Source organism: Chrysochloris asiatica, unplaced genomic scaffold (assembly GCF_000296735.1).
Source record: "Chrysochloris asiatica unplaced genomic scaffold, ChrAsi1.0 scaffold00036, whole genome shotgun sequence".
Classification (NCBI taxonomy): domain Eukaryota; kingdom Metazoa; phylum Chordata; class Mammalia; order Afrosoricida; family Chrysochloridae; genus Chrysochloris; species Chrysochloris asiatica.
The window spans coordinates 18,840,390-18,864,636 of record NW_006408554.1 but is presented as its reverse complement, the minus strand read 5'-3'; the positions used below and the strand labels follow the sequence as shown (position 1 = coordinate 18,864,636).

The following is a 24,247-nucleotide window of genomic DNA, read 5'->3' as shown; positions in this document are numbered from 1 at the left end:
CATTCAATGTTCCCATGTTTTGTTTGAACAACTACCTCTTTGTCCAGGTACAGATTTCTTATGAGCACAATTAAGTGTTCCGGAATACTCATACTTCGCAATGTTGTCCATAGCTTGTCACAATCTACACAATCGAAAGTTTTCTGAGGTAGGTTGCCTAATTTTCTACCAATTCTAGGAGGTCCCACATATGCTCATATACATATACATGCTTTTATACTTACACATAGATCTTTCTGTTCAAGTAAAAAGCATTGTTTTCTTTCATTTGTGACCAAAAAAACTATGATTTCCATTTTTTTTATATAAATAAAAAAAGAAGCGAAGAAAAAAACAAACAAACTAAAAAAAAACAACAACAAACAAACAGAAAATCAAAACCACAGTGAGATGTGTATTATGTGTTTGTCCCAGTCCTTGAGAGGTGAACAATCACAGTTACTTGTATAAATAAGGAGAATTGTGGGATAGTCATTTTAATATAAAAGAGAATTATAGAATGAATTTTTGTTGTTTTCTTTTGACTCTCATCTCTTTTGAAATGTTTCAATATTTAAAATGTTTTTTTATTTAGTATTTAGCCTGCTGCCTTCACACTTACACACTGGAAACTATTGTGTCTATATGGGAGATGGGCCATCCAAGATGATTACAGATGAGAACAGGCTACCTCTCAAACTACTCCCCTTGATGAGTGGAGATTTTTGAGAGCCTACCTGACAACTTTTTACTTTTCAAAAATCCATTCACGCACAAGAACATTCTGTAACATCCTTCAGGAGCTCTTGACAGTAGTTTAAGATTTAACTGCTTAAAACTGAAAATTTACTGCCTAAATTTTATTGACTTGAGGATACAGATAAATAAGCCCCATAAAGAGTGCTTACTTGTGACATCAGAAGGTTGTTTAAAGTATGGTACACTCTTCTTTAAGTTATATATATATTTTACTTTTCTTAAATTGTGGTTAATTTATACTGAGTAAAATGCATGCATTTAATTTGTATATGTGTGAGAATATAAACAACAAAGCATCAAACTAGTTTTACGTGTACAATTCATTGATGCTGGTTATACACTTCAATGTGTTCTACCTTTCTTTATTTCTACCTCTTTTAAAGCTTTTATTGTGAATTGAGTGATAGTTTGCATGGGAGAACATTGGTTTCGCACTCAACCTATCATATTTTGTCTCAATGCAATGATTACAATTCCCTCCATTCATCATCGGTCAACAGTATTTGCTTCTATTCCTTCTTTTTTGTGTGTGTGTGGATTTTTTTGATGTACATGAAAACATGCAGGAATATAAAATAATTTAAACAAACAAAGGGCACATTCTACAAGCCAGCCTCCTGGCTGCCAGAACACAGCCTCTTTCTTTCCAGGAATCTGTGGTCTTCAACTGTGTTCTCTCCATGCCATCACCTCTGCCTCCATCTCTGATGTCACTGCTTCTCTGGATAGGGACCTGCACTCTGCTTGTGCTCTTCTTTCTTGATGGTCCTAGGGTCCTCTGTTTCTGAACTGTAATATTAACTACTTCCCCCTTTACGTTACAAAACTTCTACCTTTATAGTTGTAACACTTGCAATTAGTCACAATAACAATTACTCAACATTGAATCAAAAAATCCTATCCCTAACTCCTTTCACCAGACCCATCTAGACAAAATGAAAACTATTCAGTGGGTATTCTACCTTCCCCCACACACTCTGAAACTAAACTCTCTCTTGAAAACTTGTAAGCCAGCCAGTTCATGCCTTTATAGCCCCTCATTTTAGGTAGTCAATATCTAAGTGTGCATCCCTATCAACCCTGTATACAGAGGGGATAGGCTTGGTACTTGATATGAAGTCTGTTTCCCTCTCCGTTAATATTTTGAGCTACTACGTCCATAAGTATAGGTCAAGTTCATCAAATTGTAGAAATTTACACTTGCTTCCTTTATCAAATTTCTTTATCTTCATCTAGTTGAGTTCTGATCATTAAGCCATCAAAGTTTGGTCAAATGGGCACGGTCTCCAGGTTTGGGTGTTCTTGTGCATCTTCCCCCACTTCATATCAGCTGAATGCTTCACTCTAAGCTCTAGCCCTCCATGGCTAGGTCAGTGTCCTTGGGTTCAGGAGTTCCCAAGTCTCTCAAACTTCAGAACAACCATCCCTTCCTCTTCTCTCTGTCATCTCAAGGTCAACAGAAGTCTATGGAATGTGGTTAAATTATATATATATATTGTTGTGAGATTTTAATCCTAGGGTGCGATGTTGGTTTATGATTTTATTCTTTTCAGGATTTTTATTAAAGAAAAATGGAGAGAATAAAAGCTATTTATAATGATGCATTAGTACATTTTTCTATCAATTAGGATCTTTTAGTTTGCAATTAACAGAAAGCATAACACATCTGGTTTAAATAATATGAAAGAATGCATTGGCTTCCATAATTGAGATATCACAGGTAGGTCCAATTTCAGGAACAATTTGATTCTTGGATTTATGATATAATTAGGGGTCTGTCCCTGCCTCTTAAGTTTTTCTTAAATTCTACTCTGTTAGTGCTTTCTTCAGTACTTCTCATGGGACAGAACATGGTTGCATAAGTCTCAGATTTGATACCATAACCATACATAATCTAAAATAAGGTGACATACCCCATTTTATAATTCCAAGAAGACTGAGTTGTATTCAACCGTATTAGATCACATGCCCAGCCCAAACCAATCACTGTAGTTAGAGAACTGGATGTGCTGATAAGCTTATCTAATTTATGTGTTCTATCCTTGCATCAAGGATGGGATCTGTATCTCCAAATCTTCATGAACCCCCGAATGAAATTTGAAGCTGTGGGGAAGAGGGAAGGAAAAAAAGATACAGCATTGGCAATTGACAAGGGTTCAGTCACCCTTCATTGTATTATCATTGTATATTTGGAACAAGAACTACATCTCGATGCATGGTATAATGTCCAGTTAAATCATCCATCACTTTGTACAAAAGGTTTGGGTGTGAAGTAACACAGAGGTGTTTCAGAATGGGAGTGATAAGGAATTGATCAATGTGGCATGGACCTGAATGTCTCAAAAGGTTGGCATCATGAGTGTCCTCTAGGTATTAGACTAAATTACACTAATCTATACTGGTAGAATGCATAAGAATTTCAAAAAGTCATTTATTCAACACATTTAAAATTTTGTTTTTTAAAATAATTTTAAACATTGGTTATTAAAAACATTTTTTCATTAAAATCTTAAATTAATGGATTTTAATAAACAAAAATTTTTAATATTTTATATTACAGAAGCAAGCTACAGAAATAGCCTAATTATTTTCATAAGGATGCCTAATATACACAAAAACAGAAGAAGTGATTCATTTTACATGCCAAGTATTTATTGGCATCAGGTGTCATGCCCACATTGCCTTGGTGGGTCTCGTAGGTGGAAGTCAGATCATCTCTTACAAGAATGGAATTTAAGCAGGCACTAATATGTTTTCATTGTTTTTTCCTTGTTTATGGACGACAAAATCTCTTGCTGGAAAACTCATTGTTTATTTAGATAAACTTAAAACTTCAATTCTAGTCTTTATTCAGGAGCTACTCTATTTCTGTAAAATATATTCAGATATCTTTCTTTAAAATATATTCAGATATCTTGGGCATTATGAGTCAGTTTTAGAATTTATTCTTTTTTTGTTGTTTTTATTTTGAATTAAGTGATAGTTTACATGAGAGAACATATTTCATTTCATTGCAATTATTACAATCCCCTCCATGCATCATCAAACAACCAAAGGGTACACACTGTAAGCCTGCACCCCAGCTGCCAGCACACAGACCCTCTCCCTCCCTGAGTCCAGAATCTCCAGCCACTCCATATCACCACACCATTGTCTCTGCCTCCATCTCTGGCATCACTGTTTCTCTGAGTAGAGTCCCGCACTCCGCTCTTCTCCTTTAGTGGTCCCACAGACCTCTGCTCCTAGATTGCCAAACCAACCACTCCCCTCCTTTTGTTGCAAAATGTCCACCTTTACATTTCTAACACTCACAGTCAGTCCTGATAACAATTATAGATTTTATTCTTAAAGGACAAATCTTATTAATAAAAATCACATTTTTGTTCCTATATACTATGTACCTGGCTTTCTTTACTGGGCTTTCATTGTTGTTTGTTAAGTGTTGTTGAGTTCTGGCTCATAGGGACCCTGTGTAGGGTTTTTGAGGAGTGCCTGCTAAGGTTTGAACTGCAGACCTTTAGATTCAAACTCACCTTGAAGTCCAGTGCATTATCTGCAGTGCCACACCAGGACTCCAAAATAAGGTTTCAGAAGAGTGGCTGGTGGGTTTGAACTGCTAACCTTGTGGTTAGCAGTCCTGTGCTTATCCTACAGTGCCATCCCATATTTTGTAATATTACTTATATATTTATATATTTTGACAGGCATATGGTATAATTGAGTCCTGGTGTGGTGCTGTGGATTAATGCACTGGATTGCTAAGTCCATTTGAACCATGAGGTTGGTGGTTCAAACTCACCAGTCACTCCTCAGAAAGCCTATACAGGGCCACTATGGGTCGGAACCAATTCAACGGCACTTAGCAACAACAACAATGATGTAATTGCTACAGTTCAATTTTATTTTTAAAAAGTGCTCTAAAGCTCAAGGGAAATATCTCAGGTTCAAAAAGTTAGTAGTAAATTACAGAGGTGTAGGGTTCAATATACTATGTTTGTCTCGTTTCAAATCCTTAATTTTTAAACATTTAAATTATGGGGGTCTTTTGTTTTCCTCAACTCATTATTAAAACCATTAAGAAGGAACATTGTTGATATCTACAGACAATGAAATTCTTAATTCATGATTTCAAATTTTTTGAAATCATGAATTTATTTTGTATTTTCTATGTAATGTAGGATAATCACTAGACTGCTAACCAGAAGATCAGCTGTTCATACTCACCAACTGCTCATTGGAAACCTTATACCAGTTCACTATGAGTCAAAACTGATTTGATGGAACTTAACAACATGCCTGGAGTAGGAAAGTCCCTCTATAGCAGCATGTACCGGACTAACCAAAACACCGTCTTCATCTGTAATGAAGCCAATTATACATCAGCATTAATTATGCCACCTATAGCCTGTTAGCCAGAGATGATAGCTAGAGAGATGTTAGAAAGCTATTTGTTGAAAGAAAACTATGAGCTCTAAAAGGAGGGAGAAGTCATATAGGTTGGAGTATCTGAGAACATTTCTTGTCTGAACCAAATCTGGAAAAAAAAAAATCCAGGAGACATTTTATTGGAAAGGATTTTGAGTGGAAATTAAAAGCATGAATAAATAAAAACTGTAAAGAGGATTTTAAAGACTAGAAAAGAGTACCATTGGATTGCGTTTAAGGCTTTTATCGGCAAACTGAGAAGTTTGCAAACTTCAGCAGGCAGTAGAAAGCCGTTGAAAGTTTCTGAGCACTGAAGTGATATGTTCAGGGTTACAGTTTAAGATGAATGTGGGTGTGCAGGATAGATGGAACTAGAGTAAGGAGAAGCTAGAAGTACAGGGACTTAACAGCTAGCCCCCTAAAATACAATATTTTTCAGTCTCTTGTGAAAAATAATGAATCAATAACTGGGACACAGTAAAGAAAAAAGCTAAAACTACAATCTCTTGGAGTCCTCCTGGTGAGGCACTGTGGGTTATACAATCTCTATGACCTGACAATTATTGAAAGGGAAGAGATCAAAAAGATGGAAGAACCAAAGTAAATAGGCTACCCATGGAAGGTTTTGCCCCTCTCCAAATGCCTCCTCGGAAACCCTATACAGGGTCGCTATGGGTCGGAACCGACTCGATGGCACATAACAACAACAACAACAACAACAAATGCCTCCAGAATTTCAAAAGAGCTGTTGATCTGAGTATCCAAGTGTGTCAATCTCACTCTCTTCCCTAAAACCTAGACACCATCTTTGAATCCCAACTGCCAGTTGTTGTTGTTAAGTGCTGTCAAATTGGTTCCCACTCGTAGTGACCCTGTATAGGGTTTCTATGGAGTGGCCAGTTTGGTTTGAACTGCCAACCTTGCAGTTAGTAGTCTAGTGCTTATTAACTATTTATTTGCAATTGAGTGACTGGTACCTTACTATGAATTTGATTGCCATGAGGAATAGATTTTGATGGGAATGATGACTAATTCCATTTGGACATGATCAGTTGTAGGGTACCAACCAGCTATGCAGATGGAGATGCTGAGGGTAGAAAATGAGCTGAGCTGTGGAAGATTACCAGTGAGAGAATATGCAAAGAGTTGCTGTTGTTAATAAGTACCTTGGAATTGATTCTGATGCACAGTGACTGTGTATAGAGTTTCCAAGGAGTGACTGGTAGATTTCAATCACCGACCTTGTATTAACATTCCAGTGCTTATCCTACAGTGCCATACCAGGATGGCAAAGAGTAGAGGCAGTGGAATTATAGAATCCTTTAGTATTGTCATTCATGTCACAGAATAGAACAAATGCTCTTGCTGCCCTCTCCATAAAATGCAACCAAAGACAACACCAGTGAGATGTGAACAATTCAAAAGAAAAACAATAGCAAATCAGTTTAGTCTCTAGTTCTCCTTTCTGAACTCTCCACATCACCACTTCATCCCATCCACCCCACCAAAAGTCACCTTAGGCTAAACTGTAAGATGCAGGCAAGCCCTGGATGCTACAAACAATTAATGTGCTTGGTTGCTAAACAAACTATTGGAGATTAGTCCCTCAGAGGCACCTTTGAAAAAGTGTGGTGATCTCATTCAAAAATCAGTCATGAAAACCCTATGGAACACATATGGGACTGCCAAGAGTTGGAGCCCATTTCAAGGCAACTGGTTTGAATCTATAGGGCTCACTGGCTTTCATACCAGTGTGAATTTCTCTCTGAGCTTCCTTAATGTACTGAGGAATATAGATGTGATGGGTGTCAAGATCTTATCTGAGAGTTTGGAACTTAATTTGTTTTTTATTCACATTCCTGTTTCTGAGCTTCAGTTTGTTCATCTGTGGAATGAGATTATGAATTCCTAGCCTACCTATCCAAAAGAATTATCATAAGCATTAATATAAAGGAAAGATCTTTGGGAACTGTAAGACATTATAAAATTCAAATTGTTTGTTTTTCATATGTTTTGTGATTTGTATTCTGCTTAAAAAACCTGTGCATTGCCAAATATCATTGAGGTTGCCTTTTTTTAAAAAAAATGATCAATATACCCATTTCCAAGTCACCTGATATAGTTGTTATAGTTAGTTATTGTGGAGTCAGCTTGGACACAAGGTGACCTTATGTATATCAGGTTAAAGTGGCCAGCGCTAAGCCATCCAGTGTTGTTATTCATCTCACTTAGGGTTTCACTTTTTTTTGCTGACCTTCAAACATAATGTCCTTTTCTAACAATTGATATTTCCTGATGATGTGTTCGAAAGTGAGCAACTCAGTCTCATCATCCTTGCTTCTAAAGAAGACTCTGGTTGTGTTTTAAGACTGATTTATTTGTTCTTCCAGCAATATTTTCAGTATTCTTTGCCAACTCAATTCAAATGCATCAATTTTACTTAATGCCTTCTTTTTAGCTTGTCCAACTTTCACATTAATATGAGGTGATTGATACTTATAAAATGAAATATAGAATTATTTATTACAAATCAAAGTTAATATCTTTTTCCATAACCAAAATTGCTGTTGTTGTTTTTCACTAAGACTTGAGAAATTAATTTCAAATTCATGTAAAGATACTGTGGCCAATTTATACAGGCAATAGGAAATAGATCAAGAATAGGGTCAACCAACTTTCTTTCATGGAAGAGCAGGCAGGTTTTGCGTACCCTCCTTAGTGGCGCCCAGATACCTGTGGAATTGCTGGGCTGAACGGTGAGAGTCAGACCTTGTTGTATTTCAACAAACGCTGTAACAGAATTGATCCTGGGCCAGCAGCTATGGCTCTCCTCCTGTACTCATCAAAGGCTGCAGGTGCATTCTCAGTAGGATGCTGCTAATGTAGGAGGGGACAGAGCTTTCCATGATATCTGGTGGGAATGTCTTCTAGGGGCTCATCGCATCCACTCAACAGTGTTTGTAGACCACAGTCAGACCAATCATCCTTCTTTCCTAATTTATAAACCAAAACAAAACAGCGAGATAATAACATATGGGCCTTGCTCCTTTGTTTTTGTTTTTAAACTTGAAAAGAAAGAACTCATTTGTCATTATGTTCCTATTTTTTATGTATATTAGCTTTATTTAACATACCTACCCATGAATACATTTTCTGCTATTGTAATTATTCTCTGATGGAAACTAAAAGCGAGAGGGGGTTTAAGTATATTCTCATGGGAACTGGAAGAGGAAGTATTCAAAAATGTCCTTTGCTCTGCCACTCACCTGTGTTGGGTTTTTACACATTGGAATATTGAACTTAACATTAATAGCAATCTTGTAAGGTATTTGGGTCACTTAATACTCATTTTATAGAAGTTCAGAGAGGCCAAGTAGCTTGTATATGGGCAATGTAACTATGATCGGAAGGACAGGAATTTTAGGACCAGGGCTTTCTGACTCCAGAGAGCATGATGGAAAGTACACCATCATATGGGCCAAATCAAATTGCCCAATTTTTAAGTCTTTAAAAAACTAGCAATCGCGCTAACTTTATGGACTAGTTGTTGAAGGGTTATATATTTATAAACTAGTAACGGGATAGCCTAATGCATTATTGTCTTAATATATGGTATGCAAATTGAAAAAATACTGGGACTTTTGTATATATATATTGTGTGTGTGTGTATTTTTGCTTTTTTTTTTTGGTATTCACGAACTTGACTACTCCAGGAGAGAGTTTGAGATAGGCATTGTTTACAGAAGGAGTCTAGAGATGTGTTCTCAGGAACAGCTGAGACATTTAACGAGGTGAAGGAAGCCAAGCAGCAGACTAGAAAGATGATACAGCTGCACCAGAGGCCTAACACCATCCTAGGGTGTGCTCTGGAACAGCCCATGAAAACAAGTAGGCTGGGCCTTTATACTCCTATGTGGAACACTGGATGTAAGAAGGGGACACAACATCAGGTGACACGTCTTCTTTCCACAGAGGACAATTCTTGGAAAGGACTAAGCTGAGAGTCGCCTTGCCCAACAGAGAGATAGCAAGTGTTTAGGTTACCAAGGGAAACTGAGCAGCACAATGTAGCTTGCTCTACAGTCATCATATGTCCTTAAAGTCCACTTGATTCACACAGTCAGTTCAGCTAATGTGAGATCAACTTTCCAAGGATTATGAGTGATATTTTTCCTCAGATGAATTAAAAGGGAAAGGCTAGTGGGTTATGATACAGCCTCCGTGACCACCAGTTTTGAGGCCACAGCAGGCACTATATATTATCTGTTCTGAAATCTTCTCATCCTCAAATGGCATTTCTGTTCTTCTAGGTGACTTGCCTGGCAGGGTGACATAGACCTTCATTCCCAAGGACTCTGAGGTCCTTCTCAGGCCATGACCCTACTCTGAAAGATTACCCACCCATATTGGTCATACCCTGGAGACATTAGATCTCCCAAGTAGACCCCTGTGCTCAAATTCACAGAGATTTGTTTTTCTTCCTCCATCCACTGCAAGGTTGAATATGCAAGATACCTTTGACCTTCCTGTGGTGTATTTATTTATGTATTATGTTTACACAGAGGATATATTTCCTTTCTAAGTCTTACATGTGAGATGGCCTACTAGACTGCCCACGTTGGATGTTTTTCACCTTTGTTGTTATTGTTAAGTGCCTTCAAGTTGATTCTGACCCATAGCGACCCTGTATAGTCTTTCTGAGGAGCATCTGGTGAGCTTGAGACACCAGTTCAAACCAACCTGTGGATGAGTGCATTGTCCCACAGTGCCACACTAGGACTCTTTGCTTATCACTGCTGTTGAGTCAGTTTCAACTCATAGAGACCCTGTATAGCGTTTCTGAGGAGCAGCTGGTAAGCTTGAACCACCGATCATGCAGTTCCAATCAACCTTTCAGTCCAGCACCACACATAAAATTGATGTGTCACAATCGATTCATGGATTAAATATTAGTATGTGTCATGGTTTAAATGAAATACTGTTTTCTCATTCACTACTATAACAAGCTGAATTGTATCCCCAATATATTTCTGATCCTAATCCTTGGAATTACATGGTCAAGTGTTTACAGCTATTATTAAGGTTTTTGAAACAAGGAGATTCTTCTGTTTCCAGCTGGCTCTAAATGTCATCACAATGGACATCATAAGAGAGAATCAGAAAATTGGAGTGGCCACAGTGTTTGTAAGATAAGATAAGCAAGGTAAACACACACTTATGAGTGTTTGTTTACTTACAAAGCTGTAGTGAGAAACTTCACATTTTTTTTCATGGCCTCTGAGATTCTGCTTATAGGATAACTGGCATCTGTCTCGTTCTCAACCCCACGGCACCTTCCTACAGAGTTAAGGTCTTTTTACAGTTTGAAATCCTTGACAGGGATAGCGTACACAAGAATGTACAGATATGGTGAAACCCGTGTGAAATGTTGACTGCAGATTAGTACCTTGCTCATTGAATAATCCATCCTTGATCATAAACCAGGGAATACCAGTAGAGGTAGAAGAGGCAGTGTTGGATCAGGCTCTAGAGTTTCTAAAGAGAGTTACCAGAAAGAGGTCCTGGTGTGGCTTTAAAGGATGATCACCACACTGCTAACTGCAAGGTCAGCAGTTCAAACCACCAGCCTTTCCTCGGAAATCCTGTTGTTGTTGTTGCTGTTAGGTGCCTTCGAGTCGGTTCCTACTCATAGTGACCTTATGTACAACAGAATAAAACACTGCCCAGTCTTGTACCATTTTCACATCATTACACTTGACCCCTATTGCTGCCACTGTGTCAATCCATGTCATTAAGGGTCTTCCTCTTTTTCACTGACCCTCTACTTTACCAAGCATGATGCCTTTCTCCAGGGACTGGTCCCTCCTGAGAATATGCCTGAAGTATGAGAGATGAAGTCTTACCATCCTGGCTTCTTAGGAGAATTCTGGCTGTACTTCTTCCAACACAGTTTGTTTGTTTTTCTGGTAGCCCATAGTTCTTTTAACATCTTCTCCAACACCATAACTCTCAAGTTCTTAAGTTTTCTGACCAACTTTCACAGGCATATGTGGTTATTGAAAATACCTTGGTTTGGGTCAGGTACACCTTAGTCCTCAAACTGATATCTTTGATCTTGAACACTTTAAAGAGGTCTTGAACAGCAGATTTGTTGCTATACAGGGTATCGATAAGTCAGAACCAACTTGAGGGCACTTAGCAACAACAGTAATCTCCAGAAAAGTACAATGGTTAAGCACTGAGCTCTTAACCCAAACGTTGGTGATTTGAACCCACCAGCTGCAGGATGGCAGTCTACTTCCATAAAGATTCTAGTCCTGGAATCTCTATAGGGAATCCTACTTTGTCTTTTAGGGTTGCTATGACTTGGAATCAACTCAATGGCAAAAGATTAGTCTCCAGATCTATAGAAGAATAAAGTCCTATTGTTTTAAGCCACCCGGTGGTGGTGATGCTTGTGTCCCATTGAGTTGGTTCCAGCTCATAGAACTCTGTGTAGGGTTTCTGAGACTGTAAATCTTTATGGGAGCAGAAAGCCTCATCTTTCTCCAAAGGAGTGTCTGGTAGATTTGAACTGTATGCCTTGTGGTTAGTAGCCCAGGCCATAATCCATTATGCTACCAGGGACCCTTATAAGCCACCTAGTTTGTAGTAGAAGTCCTGGTGTGGTGCTGTAGGATAAGCACTGGACCACAAGGTCAGCAGTTCAAAATCAGCAGCTGCTCCTCGAGAATACTATGAAGGATAGCTATGACAAGACCTTTCTTGTCTTCTCAGTGACTTTTTGCTTTCTTCATGTATGATGTTCTTGAAGTCATCCCACAACTCTTCTGGTCTTCGGTCTTTAGTGTTTAATGTATCAAACCTGTTCTTCAGATGATCTCTAAATTCAGGTGGGATGTATTCAATGTCAATGAGTGAGAACCAACTTGATGGCATTTAACAACAGCAACAACTAAGTTTGTGGTTGCAACACCCACAAGAATCTAACGTACCCATAGTGTTGCTCCCACAAGCTAGCTTCCCCTTGAATGTCTTTCCTTTTACAATTTTTGTATGAAACTTCTATAGCTATAGATATTAGGATCTGGGCTGGAGGCTATACAATAAAAGTGGGGTTGCTCATGCCAGCTTTGAAATCAGACTGCCTGAGTTTAAATATTGGCTCTACTAGTTTCTAGCTGTATAATCTCAGAAACCAAACTTAACCTTTTCAAACTTCAGTTTCTTTATTTCCTTATCTGAAAAATGGGGGCAACAATTTTATCACATCCCATAGGAATACTGCAAGGATTAAACTAGATAACTATGTATAGTGCCAACAAGCCATAAAGTACATTTGAGTGGTCACTAAGTATTCAGCACTAGATTACGAACTACAAGGTCGGTTATTCAAACCCAATAGCAAATCCTCAGAAACCCTATGTAGGGTCACTATGAGTTGGATTCGACCCAAAGGCACTTAACAAAAACAACAATAACAAAACAACTATTGTATATTTTAACAAAATTGTATGTTTTTGGATTTGTTTGTATCTTTGAGTCAGTTTTGGCTATTGTCATGAATAATAAAGCATCACATTAGCAATTGTTCTTTTGCAGGCAGTAGGATTTTTCAGGTGATAGGACATGGTGTAGCACTACAGGATGATGCAGTGGCCCACAAGGTTGGTTTGAATCACAAGGTCGGCGGTTTAAACCCACCAGCCACTCCTGGGAATCCCTGTGAGTCAGAAGCAATGGCACTTTATAAGAGATAAAAAGGTGAACCTCTCACAATTGCTATAGATTGGATAAAAGGGTTAGAGTACTTATCTAGGATGGTAGTAGGGCTGGAAAGAAGCAAATAGATACATTTTTGCACTCTGCTATAGACGGATAAAATTATGTGTACACACTAGCATGTGTGGGTGTATGGGTATTTGTGTGTGAAGATCTAGGAGAGTCCAGATAGTAGCAATCAAGACGAGAAACATGTATATCAAAATGACCTACTTGACAGCCATCTAAATCAGAGAGATAAAAACGGCAACATTCAAATTTTCACTGACCCTGTGCCTTGATTTGCATTTTTTCCATTTGACCGTTATGGTTGTTAACTGCCATCGAGTAGGTACCAAGACATAGCAACCCTGTATAGGGTTTCCAAGAAACAGCTAATGGGTTGGAACTGATGACGTTGTGGTTAGCAGTCCAGTGCTTATCTCACAATGCCATTCCAAGACTATTGTTGTTGTTGTTAAGTGCTGTCAAGTCGATTCTTAACCATAGCAACCCTGTGCAGAGTTTCCAAAGAGCAGCTGGTAAGTTTGTACCATACCTGAATTCCAGTTCTTGAGGTCTGTGTTGGTTCCACTAATAGGCCATAAGTGCCCGCGGTAGAACCAACATCTGTGTCATTTGTCCTCAGTAGAACATAAAAAAAAATTAATTCAGTTTATGAATTCACATAATATTTTAAATTGCCTAGTAAGACATTTGATATACTGTTCAACTCAACTCAACCCAAAGTTTTGCCTTTCTTTTTCTAGTTGCATAATAAGCAATGACCAATTAGCATGTTCGATTACTTAAATGTTAAGGCAGTTCATTTATTAAAATGACCCAAATTAAAAGTTGAATATTTTACAGACATATTAACTCCAACACAATTCAATAATTTATCAGAACTATCTAACAGTAGTTGATCAAGGCGGTGTAAATTTGTTTCTATTAATGTATGTGTATAGACTTGAAAAAATAAGCTTTATTTTTTGATTAATCATGTAATACATGGATATTTTTATTGCTGTTGTTGTTAGGTGCCATTGAGTTGGTTCTGACCCATAGCGACCTTATGCACAGCAGAACGAAACACTGCCCAATCCAGGGACAACCTCACTACTGTTGCCATGCTTGAGTCCATCGATGCTACCACTTGACCAATCCATCTCACTGGGGGTCCTCCTCTTTTTCTCTGGCCCTCCACCTTACCAAACATGATATCCTTCTCCAGTGACTGCTCCCTCCTGACAATATGTCCAAAGTTTGAGAGATGAAGTTTGGCCATCTTGGCATCCAAGGAACAGAATGGCTGCACTTTTTCCAAAATGAATCCATAGATTCTTTTGTCAGCCCATGGCACTTTCAGTATTCTCCTCCAACACCATAACTCAAAAGAATCAATTCTTCTCCGGTCTTCATTATTCACTGTCCAGCTTTTGCATGCATATGAGGTTATTGCAAATACCATGGCTTGGGTCAGGCGCATCTTAGTCTTCAAGCTGACATCTTAGCTCTTCAACACTTTAAAATGGTCTTGTGCAGCACATTTGCCTAATGCAATACGTCGTTTGATTTCTTGACTGCGGCTTCCTTGAGTTTTGATAGTCGATGCAAGAAGAATGAAGTCCTTGACAACTTCTATCTTTTCCCCATTGATAAGAATGTTGTTTATTGGTCCAGTGATGAGGATTTTTGTTTTCTTTACATTGAGATGTTATCCATACTGAAGGCTGTGCTCTTTGATGCTCATCAGTAAATGTTTTAAGTCTTCTTCACTTTCAGCAAGCAAGGTTGTATCATCTGCATATTGTAGGTTGTTAATGAGTCTTCCTCTAATCCTGATGCCATGTTTTTCTTCATATAACCCAATTTCTTGGATTATTTCCTCAGCATACAGGTTGAATAAGTATGGTGAAAGAATACAACCCTGTCACACACCTTTCTTAATTTTAAACCATTCAGTGTTCCCATGTTCTGTTCAAACAACTGCTTCTTGGTCCAGGTACAGATACTTCATGAGCACAATTAAGTGTTCCAGAATGCTCATACTTCGCAATGTTGTCCATAGCTTGTCATGAGCCACACAATCGAAAGCCTTTGCGTAGTCAATAATGCATAGGTAAACATATTTCTGATATTCTCTGCTTTCAACCAAGATCCATCGCACATCAGCAATGATATCCCTCATTCCACGGCCTCTTCTGAATCCAGCTTGAACCTCTGGAAGTTCTCTGTCAATGTATGATTGTTGCTGTTTTTGTATTACCTTTAGCAAAACTTTACTCGCATGTGATATCAAAGAGATTGTCCGATGATTTCCGCATTCTGTTGAGTCACCTCTCTTTGGGATGGGCACAAATATGGATCTCTTCCAATCAGTCGGCCAGATAGTTGTCTTCCAAATTTCTTGGCATAGATGAGTTAGTGCCTCCTGTGCTGCCTCACTTTCTTGAAAGATGTCAATTTGCATTCCTTCAATTTCTGGTGCCTTGTTCTTCGCCAATTCCTTCAATGCACTTTGGATTTCCTCCTTCAGTGTCATTGGCTCTTGATCATATGCTAACATGAAACAGTTGAACATCAACCCTTTCCTTTTGGTACAGTGACTCTGTGTATTTCTTCCATCTTCTCTTGATGCTTTCTGCATCATTCAATAATTTGCCCAGTCAATCTTTCAGTAATGAAAGTCGAGGCTTGAATTTTTTCTTCAGTTCCCCCATCTTGAGAAATACTGAGTGTTTTTTTCCTTTTTGTTTTTCTGATTCCAGATCTTTGCACATTTTGTTGTAATATTTTGCTTTATCTTCTCGAGCTGATCTTTGAAATTTTCTGTTCAGCTCTTGTACCTCCTCATTTCTTCCATTTGCCCTAGCATCTCTACACTGGAGAGCAAGTTTCAGTGTCTCTTCTGACATCCATTTTGACCTTTTCCTCCTTTCTTGTCTTCTCAGTGACTTTTTGCTTTCTTCATGTATGATGTTCTTGAGGTCATCCCACAACTCTTCTGGTCTTCAGTCTTTAGTGTTTAATGTATCAAACCTGTTCTTCAGATGATCTCTAAATTCAGGTGGGATGTATTCAATGTCATATTTTGGCTCTCGTGCATACTAGTGGATAAATAACATTAAACAAAAACATGTCTAATACTAAAACAGTAACAGGTCATTTTTCCAGGATTTTATACACAGTTGATAACAATGAAAAATACAGATAAAAATACCTTATAACAAGGCCAGAACCAGAATGCTATGAAAAAACTTTAGACCTTTTCATAGATTAGAGGTTCCGAGTTGACATCAACAAATAGGGAAGCCATGCTGGCAATCCATGTCTGGGTGGAGAACAGGGAAAATCAAATATTTCAACTTGAAGGCCATCAGCAGGGAACACATCATATATCAGAACTAAAGGATTTACAAAATGCTGGTCAATGAGTGGAGTTGAAAATTCAGTCAGAATGAAAATTTTGGAAACTGAGGAAGTACTGACAAGAATCATTGTATATTCCACATACAGAATTTTCAGGTGTAAGTAAAAAGGTACACCTAACAGGATTAAGGTGAGAGATATGGGCAACTCTAAGCAGTACATAAGGAGCTCTGTGGTTAGCATAGTGGTTACAAGTCAGGCTGCCAACCTCAAGGTTAGCAGTTTGAACCTACCAGTGGTTCTGTGGTAGAAAGATGAGGCGTTATGCTCTCTTAAAGATTTACAGCCTAAGAAACCCTGTGCAGGGTCACTATGAGTCAGAACCGAATCCATTGTACTTAACAACAACAACAAGGAGTAGATGCTTGCTACAGACAATGTAGCAGACAGAATGGTGCCTAACCTCTGGCACCTGTAAATAAGTTACCTGACATGGTAAAAAAATGGACTTTGCAAGGGGAATTAAGACAAAATTGATTTAGGAAGATTATGCTTGATTGTATAAATGAGTCCAATCTAATCACATCAGTCTTTATTGGAAAAGAACCTCTCCAGCCAAGAAAAGGACAAGAGAGTTGGGGAAGGGATAAGGTCAGAGAGATTCGAAGCATGACAGGAGTGCTACTTAATGTTCCTGAGTTTGAAGATGAAATAGACAACGAGCCAAGGAATGTGAAGGTCTCTGGAAGTTGAGAACCATGCTGAGCAACTTGCCAGGGAACCCTGACCACAGTCACATAGAGCTCAATCTGCCTGCAGCCTAAATGTGCTTGGAAGTGGATTCTCCTCCAAGCCTAAGAATGAGCTCTGCTGACAGCATGGTTTGAACTTGTGAGAGTCTAGGCAGACTGCTCAGCAGGACCCATCTGGACATCTCACCTCCAGACTGAGAAATAATAAATCACTGTTGTTTTAAGCCACTAAATGTATGGTAATTTGTCATGACAGCAACAGTAACTAAACATTGAAAAACACTTATCAAGAGACTTGAATGACTTAGAAAGTATTTTAATAATTGTCTTTTCTTTTACTCTCCTCTGATATTTGGGCAAAAAGGTTCTTTTGCAAGATTCTGGGAAGTTAGCATATCTGATATCAAAACTGGGTCAAAGGTGACTTTCATATTTCCCTGTGCTTATGCTGTCTAGCCAGTATTTGACAATGAATTGAATCTGACTCCTAGCGACCCACTGAGGTTTTCAAGACTGTAATCTTTACAGAATCAAACGGCCACATCTTTTGCCAGTGGAGTGGCTGGTGAGTACAAAGTGCTGACATTTGGTTAGCAATTTAGCCACTGTGCCACCAGACTCCTCACAGAAGTTTTAAGACTCTGAATCTTACGACAGAAGAAGTTGTTTCTTTACCCCTTAAATTTAGTGAAATAAAACACAATGTGTGATTTCAATTAAAATTTTTTGTGGCTAAGATTTTTTTTTTTTTTTTTTAATTTTAATGTCTCTTTTTAAAAATGTTCCACCAGGCAGGCTTTCAGAATGGGCTCTTTGGTTGTTTAAATGATTATATATTCCTGAGTGTTTTTGTGTACATCCATAAAAACAAAAACAAACAATCAGAGGGAATGGAATCAAATACTGTTGAATGATGATGCACGGAGGGGATTGCAATTATTACAATGAAATGATGAGTGTAAAACTGGTATTCTCCCATGTAAACTATCACTCAGTTCACAATAAAAACTTAAAATTAAAAAATTACTCACTGAAGTAAAATTCATTTTATACACCCCAAACAAAATTGTATTTGTCCAATACATGCACTTGAAAAAAAAAATGTTCCAACATACTTTTATACCAAATACATTATCCACTTAATTATAAAAAATTACTTTGTACTTTTTTTTCAGTTATAACTAAATTTTCCCATTTAGGAATTTGAGAGGAAAGGTAGAAAGACAGATAAATGTTTTTAATGAGTTATCGTAAGTTTATCTGAAATTAGTAACTAAACATGAGTATCTAATATGAAGTTACAATTATAATGATTTCAATAAAGAAGACAAATTTTGTTGGTGACCGTTTAACCCCTTGAAACATGTCAAACTACCCTATCCTACATGATAGCAACAATTAAGGCTAAGGATTCAGGATAATCAATGCAGATCCTTTCTCCACAAGCTAGGTTTGTTTTAAATGCCCACTTAAAAAGTGCATAAAATTCTGATACTTAAAAAATTGCATTGGCAGTCATTATGATTGGACCTGTTCTTTAACAAGAACTTTGAGATTAATGGATGAAAAATTATGCCAAATAAACTTCCACGTTTCTTTCCCGTACCTAAAGAAAGAGTCCTGGTGTGGTGCTGTAAGATACAAACTTTACCGCAAGGTTCGTTTGACCCACAAGGCCAGCAGTTAAAATCCACCAACCACTCCTCAGAAACCTTGTTAAGGGTTGCTGTGAGTCGGAACTGACTCAAAGGCACTTAACACCACGACCACTTAAAAAAGCCTCCAATTTCACATAGCTGGTCTTTCTTCAAGGTTCAAGAGTATTCTAGAAATAGCATAAGTATATGATTTAAAACCATATCCTGCATGACAGACTTGAATCTCAGCTACACCACCTAATAACTACATGATCTTGAGAAATTTTTAAAATGTATCCTGGCCTGTAAAGGAAGATTATCAGGTTATCTCATACTATCTACCTTATTGTTTGTTTGGCGGATTAAATGAAATGGGATTATGTTGGCTATAGGCCAATTTAAGTACTTGACATGCAGTAATCTCCAAATAAATGCTAGCCAATTTTATTAAAAATGACAATTGACAAAGAGACAGAGAAGCAAGTAGAAAGATTAGGAATCTACCAAAGAAGGTGCTGGAATATCTTGGGGTAATTGGAAAGAAAAAGGGGCAATGTCTACCCCCGTTAGGAGTGACAGGGGATCACTAAACTGTGGATTTGATTCCTCAGGGGTGCTAAAAAGACATGGATGGTCATGCTTATGAATAATCTCCCAGTCACTCATTGCTGCAGGATTTTGTTGTCTTTTCCCTAATCACCTTTAACCAGGAACAACACCCACAAAGGGATCTTATTAGACCTAACTAAAGATTCAGATTTACAACACTACCAGAAACAATACTTGGCACCAGAGGATCTAGAACTTCTTCTTTAGGAATCTTCATAAACAATAATGATGTTTTAAAATTGCATCCTGTTTATGGTAGACAAAAGCTACTATAAGCAGAATGCAATTTAAAAATATCATTATGCTGACCAAAGTGATGTGGGTTTGACTCTGCTCAGCTCTTCAATAAGCCTAATGTGAATGTCACCCCTGTTTGAAGGCCTGGGAAACACCAGATGGTATCTGGTGGAAGACCACCATGAGTTTGAAGAGGAGTCCATCAGAATCTAGGTTTTGATCATCAATGTGGTTGCCCCTCAATTCAAGAGGATGGAATGCTGTAGATCATGAAATCTGAAGACTTTTTCTTACAAACAACTCCAGCCAGGCAGAACTTAATTCCATTTTGTGACTAGGTTTAAGAGTTCAGAGGCCAATTTTCCATGAGTACTTCCTAGACCTCTGACAGCTGAACCGGCACAGTTGGAAGCAGAGAATATTCAACAATGTATTTAGGGCCATTTTTCCCAGCTGGATCTTGAAGGAACTTTCCTGGGTATACTCCTTATGGTCACCTGGTTGCGATGTCATATCCTGAGAGCCTCAGAGGCAATCTATAAGTTTTAGTCTCTGTAATAATCCCCTCTTTGATTCTCTAGGTTCAGCATGCATCAGTGATGCATTGCTGTCAGTCAGGGTTTGGGGAGATTCCTTTATTTTCTGAGCTCTATAAAAGGTTTCTTCCTGGAGGTGGCTGTTGTTAGGTGCCATCAAGTCGATACTAACCCATAGCAACCTAACACTGCTTGGTCCTGGGCTAGCCTCACAATTGTTGCCACGCTTAAGCCCACTGATGCTGACACTTTGCCAATCCATCTCGCTGGGTGTCTTCCTTTTTTTTCTCTGACCTCCACCTTACCAAACATGATATCCTTCTCCAGCAACTGGTCCCTCCTGACAATATGGCCGAAGTATGAGAGACAAAGTTTGGCCATCTTGACCTCTAAGGAGCACTCTGGCTGCACTTCTTCCAAAACAGATCTATTGGTTCTTTTGGCAGCCCATGGAACTTTCTTAGAATTTCATCATGAAGTCTGTGATTTCCCTCATCCAGGTGATCTATACTTCATAAAGAATATAATATTAAAAATAAATTTGATAGAACGCTTCAATTTCTTCATCACTGGCTTTAGTGGTGGGTATGTAGGGTGAATAATAGTCATATTGATTAGTCTTCCTTGTAGGCATATGGATATTATGTTATCACAGACAGCATTAGAATTCAAGATAGATCTTAAAATACCTTTTGATGATGAATGTCATACCATTCTTCATTTTGTTATTCCTGGCACAGTAAACCATATGTTTGTTTGATTCAGAATGATCAATACCAGCCCATTTCATGTTATGTTTCTTTTTTTTTTCTGTTTTTAATTTTTTACTGTGATTTGAGTAAAAGCTTAAAGAGCAAATTGGTTTTCCATTCAGTAATTTATACACATTAAAAAAAAACAACAACAAAGCATGCAAGAATATATAATCATTTAAACAACCACAAGGCATATTCTGGAAGCCAGTCTCCTGGCTGCTGGCACACAGCCTTTATCTTTTCATGAGTCTAGAGTCCTCAGCTGCTTAATCTCTCCATGCCATCCCCTCTGCCTCCATCTCTGGTGTTGCTGCTTCTCTGGTTAGGGACTCATGTTCAGCTCATGCTCTTCTCTCTTGATGGTCCTAGCATCCTCTGTTCCTAGAATGTAAGATTGACTACTACCTTTTTGTTACATAACCTCTACAGTTGTGACAATTGTAACTCAGTATGATAATAAATACTCACTATTGAATCAATGAATCCCATCCCCATATCCTTTGACCAGACACATCTAAACAAAAAGAAAACTGCTCAGTGGGGATTATATCTTCCCCTGCACACTCTGAAACTAAACTCCCTCCTGAAAACTTGTAAGCCAGCCACTTCAATCCTTTATAGCCCCCTCCCATTTTAGGTAGCCAATGTCTAAGTTGCCTGTCCCTATCAACCCATGTTCAGAGGGGATTCAGTTTCATTTTTTACTACTTCCAATTTTCCTGACTCATACTTAATACATTTCACATTCCAATTATTAATGGATGTATTCAGAGGTAAAGAATGATGTATGTACAACCTTGGAACAATAGGGCTGTGGGATACAGGGATTGAGACATGGTTGGAAAGGTGAAAAGTGGGCAAATAATATTAAGATGCTTGGCAGTCTTTTGAATCTTGGTTTCCCTTGAATACCATTATAAAATAGACACTGGATGGGAAGAGAAAGGAATAGCCAGAAATATCACCATAGAAAGCTTGTAAGTCCGTCTTCTGCCTATAACTGATTGGAATACCTAAAATGGGGCTACAACGTGCCCAATGAAAAAGGTTTCCTGTGGAGCCTCTGCATTACATAAGACTATAGGTGGAATCCTGAACAGCATCCAGAATCTTCAGAGGTGGGAAATTTCCAATTGAAAGGACGGGCAGACCAGCCTGGAGTGGCTAGAAGAACAGAAGATACTTCTCAGAAGAAAGACCAACAGGAAAAATACAAAACAATATAGGCAGACCGACTGATTACTACAAGAACAAGCAAGTTCTGTACCAATTCACCCCGGCCTTCTGTCTCCCAACTGCATGCTGAGCCCCATCAGACCATGTCAGCTGTTGCCAGCAAACTGCAATACACCAAGTCCCATTGATCCTGAAACCATTCAGGTTTTGGTGGGTTATGAGCCAGACCTGGCCAATCTTGCCCTCTCCAGCATCACTGGCCAGGATATGTTTGATCCTTGCAAATGCAAGTTCTCTGAGGAAGAACTGAAACCACAGCCCATAATTAAGAATTCTCATGAAGTCTTCATCCCTGAGGATCTGAAGGATGACAAGTACTGGGCAAGAGGCAGAAAGAATAACATGGTGGCCAAGCACTCCCGTGATGCCTGGAGGCTGAAGGAGAACCAGATCACCATCTGGGCCTCCTTCCTGGAGAATGAGAACTCGGCCCTCTTCCAGGAGGTGGCTGACTTGTGGAAGGAGTTGGGCAAATGTAAGAACATATCTGCCAACTACTAAGCCAGGCATGGGCCCCTGTAGGCTGGCTTTTGAATAGATGGACAGTTTGTTTCCTGTCTGACAGCACCACACCCAAACCAACCTTTCTATCATCAGCACTTTATCAGAGGCATAAACACAACTGACTCACACACACACACACACACACACACACACACACACAAAAGCAAGTTGCTTGCCCAGGAGACATCAAGGCAAGTGGTCAGTTCCCCTCAGAGCAAACCCCCTTCCAAGACTAAGACTCATGGGGATACACGCTCTGATTGATGACTACATTCATCACCAATAAGGGGAAGTGAGGAAAAAACAGCAATTAAGCGGCGAGCTAAGCCCTATAAGGTTCAATAGATTCCTTTGGACCTGGGTGGAGACCTGGTTGGCCAGCAGTGTGGCAAGACCTGGAGACTCTTGGACCCAGTCAGTGACATAGCCACAGAGGACTAGAGTGGAGAGTGAAGTGTCCAGCTGATAAGAAGAGAGGGCATATGCACAAGAACATCCACACTTGCAGATAATACTCACTTGACCTGGCTTCAATGACTGGATGATCAGAGCTCAACTAGAAGAAACAAGAGGAAAAAAAAGAGTAATCTGATACAATTTGATGAACTTGACCTATACCTGTGTATGCAGTAGCTCAAAAGAGGGAACAAATCTTTACAGCAAGGTTCATTCCTACCCCTTCCATACACAGAGTAGATAGGGCTGAACAACTTGGACATTGCCTACCTAAAGTGGAGTGGCTACAAAGTCAAGAATTTACTGGCTTACAAGCTTTCAAGAGGGAACCTAGGTCCAGAGGGCATGGAGGAAGGTAGAATCTCCACTGAGTAGTATCCAATCTGTCTAAACGGGGCTGATGAAATGTGGATAGGTCTCTTGTAATACATAGTGAATAATTGTTATCAGGACTGGTTGTAAGGGTTGAAAATGTAAAGGTAGACGTTTTGTAGCAATGAGGGAAGTGATTAACTTTGCAGTCTAGGAGCGGAGGTCCCTGGGACCATCCAGGGAGAAGAGCAGAGAGTGAGACCCTTACCCAGAGAAGCAGTGATGCCTGAGATGGAGGCAGAGATGATGAAGTGGAGAGATGGAGCAGCTGTGGACTTTAGAACCAGAGAAGGGGAGGGTCTGTGTGCTGATGACCATGGGGCAGGCTTGTAGTGTATACCCTTTGGTTGGTTCATGATGTATGGAGGGGATTGTAACCATGGCAATGAAACTATACACAATCAGATGAATGTAAAACTAATGTTCTCCCATGTAAACTATCACGTAATTCACAATAAAACATTAAAAAAAAGACTCTGAGACCAGAAGAACTAGATAATGCCTGGTTATCACTACCAACTGCTCTGAAATGGATCACATTAGAAGGTCCCAGATAGAGTGGAAGAAAATGTAAAACAAAGCACAAAATAAGTAGGGTGACAGAATATAACCCTGGTGTACACCCTACCTTATTTTAAACCATTCAGTATTTCCTTGTTCTGGTTAAAGTCTTCTTAGTCTGTATACAAGGTCCTCAGGAGCACAATAAAGTGTTCTGGAATAACCATTCTTCGCTTGATTCACCCATTTGAAAGCTTTAGCATAGTCAGTAAAGCACAGGTAAACATCTTTCTGGTACCCTCTGCTTTCAGCCAAGATTCCTCTGATATCAGCAATGATATCTCTTGGTCTACTAC

At 38.8% G+C, this 24,247-nt stretch overlaps 1 pseudogene; it reads left to right on the top strand.

The window, feature by feature from the left end:
- The first annotated feature begins 2,816 nt into the window (after positions 1-2,816).
- LOC102820482 lies at positions 2,817-22,580 on the top strand (annotated as a pseudogene).
- The last annotated feature ends 1,667 nt before the right edge of the window (positions 22,581-24,247 follow it).